The sequence below is a fragment of the Diceros bicornis genome, assembly GCF_020826845.1.
Source record: "Diceros bicornis minor isolate mBicDic1 chromosome 30 unlocalized genomic scaffold, mDicBic1.mat.cur SUPER_30_unloc_1, whole genome shotgun sequence".
In the NCBI taxonomy this organism is placed as follows: Eukaryota; Metazoa; Chordata; class Mammalia; order Perissodactyla; family Rhinocerotidae; genus Diceros; species Diceros bicornis.
Genome location: NW_026690899.1, coordinates 5510746 through 5519530, shown reverse-complemented (window position 1 = coordinate 5519530; position 8785 = coordinate 5510746).

The window sequence follows — 8785 nt, the reverse complement described above, 5'->3', positions numbered from 1 at the left end:
TAACTCAGATCACGTAGGGCTTGAATGGTTGAACAAATGAGCCATTAACGGCGGCTATACCACTGGGATTTCTTGATCTAACATCGGTTATACACCCTATTGTGGATATGGACTCTAGAATAGGATTGTGCTGTTATCCTCAGGGTAACTTGTTCTGTTGATCAATATTTTGCATCAATAAGTGATAAAATATTTTGACTAGCTGGTCTAGATTTTAATCACTCAGAGGTTATTTTCTTCTCTGAGGTCAACCCAACCAAAATTGTTAGTCCATTTAAGTTTTGTTATCACTTGATTTGGCTTAACTTTGTTTTTTTTTTTAATTAATTGAAGCTCCATAGAGTCTTCTTGTCTTATTTTGTCATTCCCCCCTCTTCAGACAAAGGTCAATTTCACTGCTTAAATGTAAGACAGAGTAAAACCCTCGAGTGGCCGCTCATACAAGTTCTCATTTAGACAACAAATGATGATGTTGCCTTTGGCAAGTCTGGTCACCAAAGCTTCTACACCGTTTCACTGAGAAAGCAGTGCCTGTAACACCAGAAATGCCAGAGGAGATGTTTTTTGTAAACAGGCGTGGGCTGTGTTTGCCGAGTTTCCTTTGCTTTGTAAAGCTTTCCTTGAATGCCTACCTGTGTTGGGTTAAGAATTAATATAATAAATAATTATTGGGTTGAATTTATTTTATTGTTAACTTTTGGTGATTATGTGTTCTGATATAAGATTATGCAAGGAGAAACAACTCTTATTCCTCATAGTAACAGTACTACTTCTATGAATTAATAGATTAATGCAGTATTAGATTAGGAGTTAGTTTCTGTGATTGAAATTAAGATAAGTATATTGTCGAACTTGAAGACTTTCTTAATTGGTGGCTGAATTTAGGCCAACTAGGATACTGTTTGTACTCCCTCTCTAAGGAAGGTTGTATCCTGTATCTAAAAGGCTGTAACTCTTTAGTGCTGGGTCTGGAGGAGGAAGGAGGCTGGACAAGTGTGGAGCTGGCTCTGGCCCAGAGGGATGAGCAAGAGACACAGGGCACCTGCTGCCACACACAGCGGCAGCAGACATCACTCATCAGTCACGACATGCTTGGCTGCAGAGCAAAGAGAGCCCCCAGTCCTCAACAAGGTGTACTCTGAAGCCACTCCCGGGCAGAGCAGAGGACTGTGATGAACCCATTTGCAGTTCCCGCTCCCCTAAGAAGTTCTCCAGGCCTCCTCTCCCCACTTACTTCAGCAGCTCCTCACTGTCCTCGGGATTCAGGCCTTCAAGGCCTGCCAGCAGGCTGCTCCAGCACTTCTCCTTCCTTATCATCGTCTCCCCTCTCTGCTCCCAATCTAGTTCCAGGGCAAGTTACTTGTGTCTCCTGAGTGCTGTTTCTTGTCCTGGAAGGCCCTTCCTTCACCCCATTCACCCTGTGCACTCTTACTTACCCTTCACGACTCGACTACAGTGATGCCTCCTCGGGAAGAACTCCCTGATGCTCCATCTTCCCAGGCATGCTCTGGGCCACCACTCTGCCTCCTGCCCACACCCATCACTGCCGGGAACCTTGCTGGGCCCCCATGTCTGGTCTCCACGTCCAGCCTAATCCCTCAGGGGTGGAGGAAATGCTTAGGCTCAGGCAGTGGAGCAGACTGCTAGACCGTGGTGACACTGCCCACCCAAGGAGAGGTCATTCTTTGATCCACTTCCAGCTTGGGCCCAATGCAGCTCAGGGGGAGCCAGGAAACAGGGAGGCTGGCTCTGGGCTCCACAGGTCACAGGGTCAGCATAGAGAAAGGGCACAAGGAGCCACAAAAAGGGGCTCAGGACATAACTCCAAGACAACAGTACCGTTGCCAAGGGCAGCAGGGGTCAAAGGCAGCTGCACAGGCCGCAGGAGGTGCTGGTGAGCTTTTCATCTGCTCAGAGAGGCCCAGGGCTGGATAGAAGGAACTCAGGAGGCCCGTCTGAGGTGGAGGCCACCTCGGTGGCATGTAAGCAGAATCTGAGGTTCCCAGAGCAAGTGGAATCTGAAGAGGTGGCCCTCAGACCCCTGGCGGCTCTAACGTCTCCGAGTTGGAAGTCAGTCCCCTCAGTCACAGCCTCTAGCTGCCCCCTCACAGGGCTGTGCCTCTCAAACACAGCTCCCAAGGCGAGTGGAGGCTGAGGGTGAATCAAATTTCCTACCCGTGAGAACTTCTGTGATCCCGGCCTCCCACAAGGGGCCAAGGATGATGAGCAAGGGACAGAGGGACTGACCCACACGACTTCCCCACGGATTCTGAACATGCTTGTGATTCACGGGGCCGATTAGTATCTGTCCTCATCTCCACTCCTTTCTCCCCAAAAGGACAGATCAGTGTTTACTATGACATCCACCGACACATCAAGGGCATCTGGGAAGAATCATGTGTACATCTGGAGAGAAAGGAACTGTGAATACTAGTAATATCTGCATCCATGTGTGCAGATACTGACATCCACATCCAGCTGTCAAATTCCTCCAGCAGCCCTGAAATACTCCGCAATCACGCTGGCAGGTTTTGGCACATGGGAGCCAAACCAACTGGTGGCGTCCCCGAATGCTACCACTGCTGGAGCCTACCTTGGGATTGGGGGGATGCAGGGTGCCATGCCCCATCTCACAAAATTCTGGCTGGTGTCCAGGAGGGTCTCACAGCTTTTGAGGATCATGCACTCCATGGCTGTTTTCCTGGATGCTCTCTGTCTCGTTTACTTCATTGTTCATTATCCTGTGGAGACAGAAAATAAGCTAGAGACAGGCTGCCCCAACCTCTCAAGGAGAAGGGAACACTGGGCCTCTGGCCAGATGTAGGAAGAAGGCTTGGCACCCAGGATGATCAGGTGGAGCCTGTGGTCATGAAGGGGGAGAGAGCATGCATATTGAATAACTGCTGTGCTCTCTATGGGCATGATCTCACATCATCCTTCCGACAGTCCAAGGAGACAGATGGCCTTATTTCAGAGAGATGGAAATGGAGACAAATAGCTAGAAAGCAAGTCTGATCTAAAAGTCTGAACCACGTCGAACAGAGTTGGCAAAACTGGGAGGAGGATGGGTGTACAGGAAACAACGTTTCTTCATTACTCTGACCCCCACACCACTGTTGGCCTTATCTCCATCCATAGAAGTCCACCCACCCATCCTGCCTCAGGCCTTTGCGCTTGTTATCTCCTCCCTTCACCCAATGCACTTTATACAGTTCTTCCTTAATGTTTGTGCCCTGGAATTGCTTAGCTTTGGAGCACCTGGCAATCCTACTTGCTCATGGAAAGACTGACTGTACTAGGCTCCAGCACACCTGGGGGGGAGCAGGACACACCTTGCCCCTTAATCTGATTATAAGGACAACTATCCTATTTGTCCTGTTCTGACTGCCGCAACAGCCCTCCTCTCCAGGATGTTGAGCCATTTAACTGCTTTTGAAAAATAGCATTGGTGGAAAAAGAGGGGTGTGAGTTGCCAACTTTGCTAAGAGCTTTGGTGGGTTTTCAGGAGTCTTAGGAGTTTAGTGATTTAGGAGGGAAGAGCGTCTGGAAAAAATACCCCACCTACTCCAAGAAAAGCACAAATCCTCTTATTTGTAAGCTGATGCCTGAAATTCTACAACCACGACCAGATCACCAAGAGGGTTGGTTACTATACATGGCTTTCGAAGTTCTCTTGTAGACACTGTCCCATTTAACCCTCCCAGCAATAAGAGATGACACTGGTGGGGCTGGATCCGTGAATAATGAACTCAGCATGATGAGCAAATTACTGGGCCCTTCTGACCCTCAGTTTGCTCACCTGTAGAAGGTCGGAGAGAGGATGGAAGAGAACGCGTTTCACGTGATGACTTCAGGCCCATCACATGGAAGGTGCTTGAGTAAAGGGCTGTGATGACTGTTGCTATTATCACTGGTTGCAAAGGTGTTATTATAAAACTATTATTATCCGTTCTTTTCTGGTTATCAGACTGGGGCATGGAGATGGGGTCTCTTCCTTAGGAGCCTCAGTCCCTCCCTCCAAGCAGTGCTCTTCTTAGCAGCTCAGGCACTAGCCTTCTTCTAGGATTTCAAGGATATGCTAATTCCCTGGATATGGACTCGTTTTTGGAGGTTAGTAAAGGTAAGCAGAACCATTTATTTTGAAGAGGGTGGGGATTTTTTTGAGGAGGGCTGTATTTGCTAAAAACTAGGTGGCAATTCCAGACCAGCAACACTAGTTTCACTCTTAGACAAGTGCCAGCTGCAGCTGCTCAGGACTACTGCCAGCCCCGGCTGGGGATTGTACTGAGAGCCACACTGTCCACGCAGCTGAGGAGAAGTTCCCAAGGCCACAGGCTCCAGGGGGGACTGAAAGCGACGACCTGGGTTACAGTGAGCCCAAGAGATGAGGTTCAGGAGAAAAAGCGGCACAAAGGCCAGAGGTAGGAGAGAGTCAGCCCTAAGGGCGGAGTGTTTCTCAGCACAGCCAAGGAGGATAGTTATCTGATGGCTTCCTGCCGGTCTGGGAGCCTTCCTCAGTCCCCAAAGGGAAGGAGAGAGAAGGATGAAAGGGCTGCTGTCAGGGTGACAGGAAAACCCTCTTCTGTGCTACTAGGGCTGGGTTCAGGCCAGGTGCAGATGATCAGGTGGGACAACGGAGGAGGAGTAGGCTTAAGGAAAGGGGATCAGGGTCTTGGGACAAAGGGCTTGGCACACATGTGCCTTCCTCACTACTGCCCGCACGGGAACAGGGCATCCCGCAGTGACGAGGAGCCTCGCTGGAGCCCCAAGTCTTTTCCTTGGGGAAGTGTGCAGGATTTGGCTCCTTGGGGCACGAGAAGACTGGGGTCCGCACCCCACAATGGTTTTTGTTAGTCTGCAATCACGCTGTGATTACATTTGCTCCCTGAAGGAACCTCCACTCCGGGGACTGTGCCCTGCCCTGGTCCAGCCTTGTCCTCCCTCTACCCAACTGGGATCCGTGGCCCTACTGGCTGCCTTTTGCTGGATTCAGGAAGCCATTTAGGGCACTGAGTGGTTGGCAGGGTTGGGTACTGGACCTCACATACTGCACACCGACACTCCTTTGCAGTTTGTGGCAGCCCATCACTGACTACGAGGCTGCTCATCATCTCTTGGCCTTCATAAAGTGGAGACCCCAGGGCTCAGCTCTTGGTACACATCTCGTTCCTGCCTAAACTCACTCCCCTGGTGATCTCACCAGTCTTGTGACTTTAAATACCATCTCCGAGCTGATGGTTCCTGAATGGCTCCCTCCCTGAAACCCCAGACTCAAACGCCCTCCTCCCTTCTTGTCCTCTCCACCACTGTTGTCCATCTCAAGTTCAACGTGCCCCCAGTAAAGCTCCAGTGAAGCAAGAAAGACTCCCCCTCCACACCTGCCCTTCCTGCACCTTTCTCCATCCCGGTTAGCAGCAACTCCAACCTTCTGCTTGCTCAGCCAAAAACACTGGTCTCACCCTTGATCCCCGTCTTCTCTCTCCTCACATCTAATGCATCAGAAACTCCTGTTGGTTCCATCTTCAAAACACACCCAGAATCTGAACCTCCTCTTCGCCTCCACCGCCACCACCTGGTACACGCCACTGTCAACTGCTGCCTGGGTTGTTGTAGGCGCCTCCTTCCCAGCCCCTCTGCTTCTGCCCTGGCAGAGGAAGGTTGCCCCGTACTTTGGTGACTGAAAGAGGGGCAGGGGAGGGGCCTTGACCAGAGGGCTGGGGCCTCTGACACTGGACTAGTCATGGGCTTCTCCACCCATGACACTGCCTGCTGTTGACTGCAGCCTTGGGCACATGAAGGCCCATCACCCAGGGCCCCCTCTGGGGCTCCTAAACCACAGATTGTGACACATTGACACTGGAGAACAGAGAAAGTTGGCAGAGTGCCTGTGAGTCCCTGGGCGGTTCCCCATCCTGGCACGTGGGCTCACGTGAGTGCCCAGGGCCCTTCCTCGAACCCCATCTGTGCCAAGGACAGCACAGCACCCACACCATCTCACCAAGTGCCCACTGGGCTTCAGCTGTGAACTCCTCAGATTGCTCCGGGTGCCCTGCTTGCAGGTGGGGCAAGCTGGGGGTCCCCCAACACTCACCACTGGGGATCCTAACCTGAACATGAGCTTTTACCATCTGAGGGTCAGCAAACTCCCGCTGGGGAGCATCCTCCGCCCTGGCTTGTTCACTGGCGGGGGCACCCGTAAGCCGGGCTCACCCAGACAGCTCCTCCATTTTAGCCCTGACGTCGTCCAGGCTGTTGGCTCGATGTGCTCGTGAAAAGTGGGCCAGGAGCTCGTGCAGTGTCAGAATGTGCCTGGGAATCTGCAGCAGGGAGAGGTAGGGGGAGAGGGACAGAGGCAAGGATGGGGAAGGAGAGAGACAGTGATGAAGCAAGTCAGAGAGAGCAGCAACATAGAGAGGGAGAGAGAGAGACAAAGCAGACGGAGAATGGTTCTCTCAGCTCCGAGCACTCCCACGAGCAGGGCTGAGGACGGACACCCACAGCACTTCTGATATCAGACTCTAACGTGGAGCCTCTTCCAGGGTCTTGTCTGGGGCAAGATCCCAGAGATTGAGGCTCTAAGCCGACAGGAGGAAGGGCCTGGAGGTGGACTTAGGACCCGGAGATCCCCTTCACCTTCCCACACTGCCTGCTTTGCGGAGCTGGACAGCTTGTGGTCCGCTGGGTCAGGGGCTGGCTCTAAACCCATTCTCCACGCAGCCCAGAGCTGGGGCCTGTTGGGCCTGGGCCCTCGCCGCCATGGGCCCCTGGTGCCCCCTGGTGTGGCTTCCTCCCAGCTGGGGACCTCACTGCCATGGCCCCCGAGTGGGATCCCCAGGCATGTGACTTCAAGGACATGGTTCAGACTTTTAGATCAGACCTGCTTTCTAGCTATTAATCTCCATTTCCGTCTCTCTGAAAGAAGGCCATCTGTCTCCTTGGACTGTCAGAAGGATGATGTGAGATCATGCCCATAGAGTGCCCAACACAGCAGGTATTCAATATGCATGCTCTCTCCCCCTTCATGACCACAGGCTCCACCTGATCATCCTGGATACCAGGCCTTCTTCCTACATCTGGCCAGAGGTCCAGCATTCCCTTCTCCCTGAGAGGTGGGGGCAGCCTGTCTCTGGCTTATTTTCTGTCCCCACAGGATAATGAACAATGAAGTAAACAAGACAGAGAGCATCCAGGAAAACATAACCATGGAGTCCATGACCCTCAAAGGCTGTGAGGCCCCCCTGGACACCAGCCAGACTTTTGTGAGATGGGGCATGGCACCCTGCCACCCCCAATCTCAAGGTAGGCCCCAGCAGTGGTGGCATTTGGGGACACCACCTGTTGGTTTGGCTCTCATGTGCCAAAACCTGCCAGCGTGATTGCGGAGTATTCCATGACTGCTGGAGGAAGGGGACAGCTGGAGGTGGATGTCAGTATCTGCACACATGGATGCAGATATTACTGGTTTTCACAGTTCCTTTCTCTCCAGATGTACACGTGATTCTTCCCAGATGCCCTTGATGTGTCTGTGGATGTCATAGTAAACACTGACCTGTCCTTTTGGGGAGAAAGGAGTGGAGATGAGGACAGATACCAATCGGCCCCTTGAATCACAAGCATGTTCAGAATCCATGGGGAAGTCGTGTGGATCAGTCCCTCTGTCCCTTGCTCATCATCCTTGGCCTGTGGGAGGCCGGGATCACAGAAGTTCTCACGGGTAGGAAATTTGATTCACCCTCAGCCTCCACTCGACTTGGGAGCTGTGTTTGAGAGGCACAGCCCTGTGAGGGGGCAGCTAGAGGCTGTGACTGAGGGGACTGACTTCCAACTCGGAGACGTTAGAGCTGCCAGGGGTCTGAGGGTCACCTCTTCAGATTCCACTTGCTGTGGGAACCTCAGCTTCTGCTTACATGCCCTCGAGGTGGCCTCCACCTCAGATGGGCCTCCTGAGATCCTGCTATCCAGCCCTGAGACGCACTGAGCAGATGAAAAGTTCGCCAACACCTCCTGCGGCCTGTGCAGCTGCCTTTGGCCTCTACTGCCCTTAGCAAGGGTATTGTTGTCTTGGGGTTCTATCCTGAGCCCCTTTGTGTGACCCCTTGTGCTCTTTCTCTAGGCTGACCCTGTGACCTACTGGGCCCAGAGACAGCCTCCATGTGTCCTGGCTCCTCCTGAGCTCCATTGGGCCAAAGCTGGAAGTGGTTCAAAAATGACCTCTTCTTGGGTGGGCAGTGTCACCACGGTCCAGGAGTTTGCGCCATTGCCCTGAGCCTAAGCATTTCCTCCCCTTGAGGGGCTAGGCTGGATGTGGAGACCAGACATGGGGGCCCAGCAAGGTTCCTGGCAGTGATGGACGTGGGCAGGAGGCAGAGTGGGGCCCAGAGCATGCCTGGGAAGATGGAGAATCAGGGAGTTCTTCCTGAGGAGGAATCACTGGAGTCGAGTCTTGAAGGGTAAGTAGGAGTGCACAGGGTGGATGGGGTGAAGGAAGGGTCTTCCAGGACAAGGAGCAGCACTCAGGACCCACAAGTAACTTGCCCTGGAACTAGATTGAAAGCAGAGAGGGGAGACGATGATAAGGTAGGAGAAGTGCTGGAGCAGCCTGCTGGCAGGCCTTGAAGGCCTGAGTCCTGAGGACAGTGAGGAGCTGCTGAAGTAAGTGGGGAGAGGGGGCCTGCAGCACGTCTTAGGGGAGCAGGGACTCCAAATGGGTTCATCACAGTCCCCTGCTCTGCCCGGAGTGGCTTCGGAGTACACCTTGTTGAGGACTGGGGGCTCTCTTTGCTCT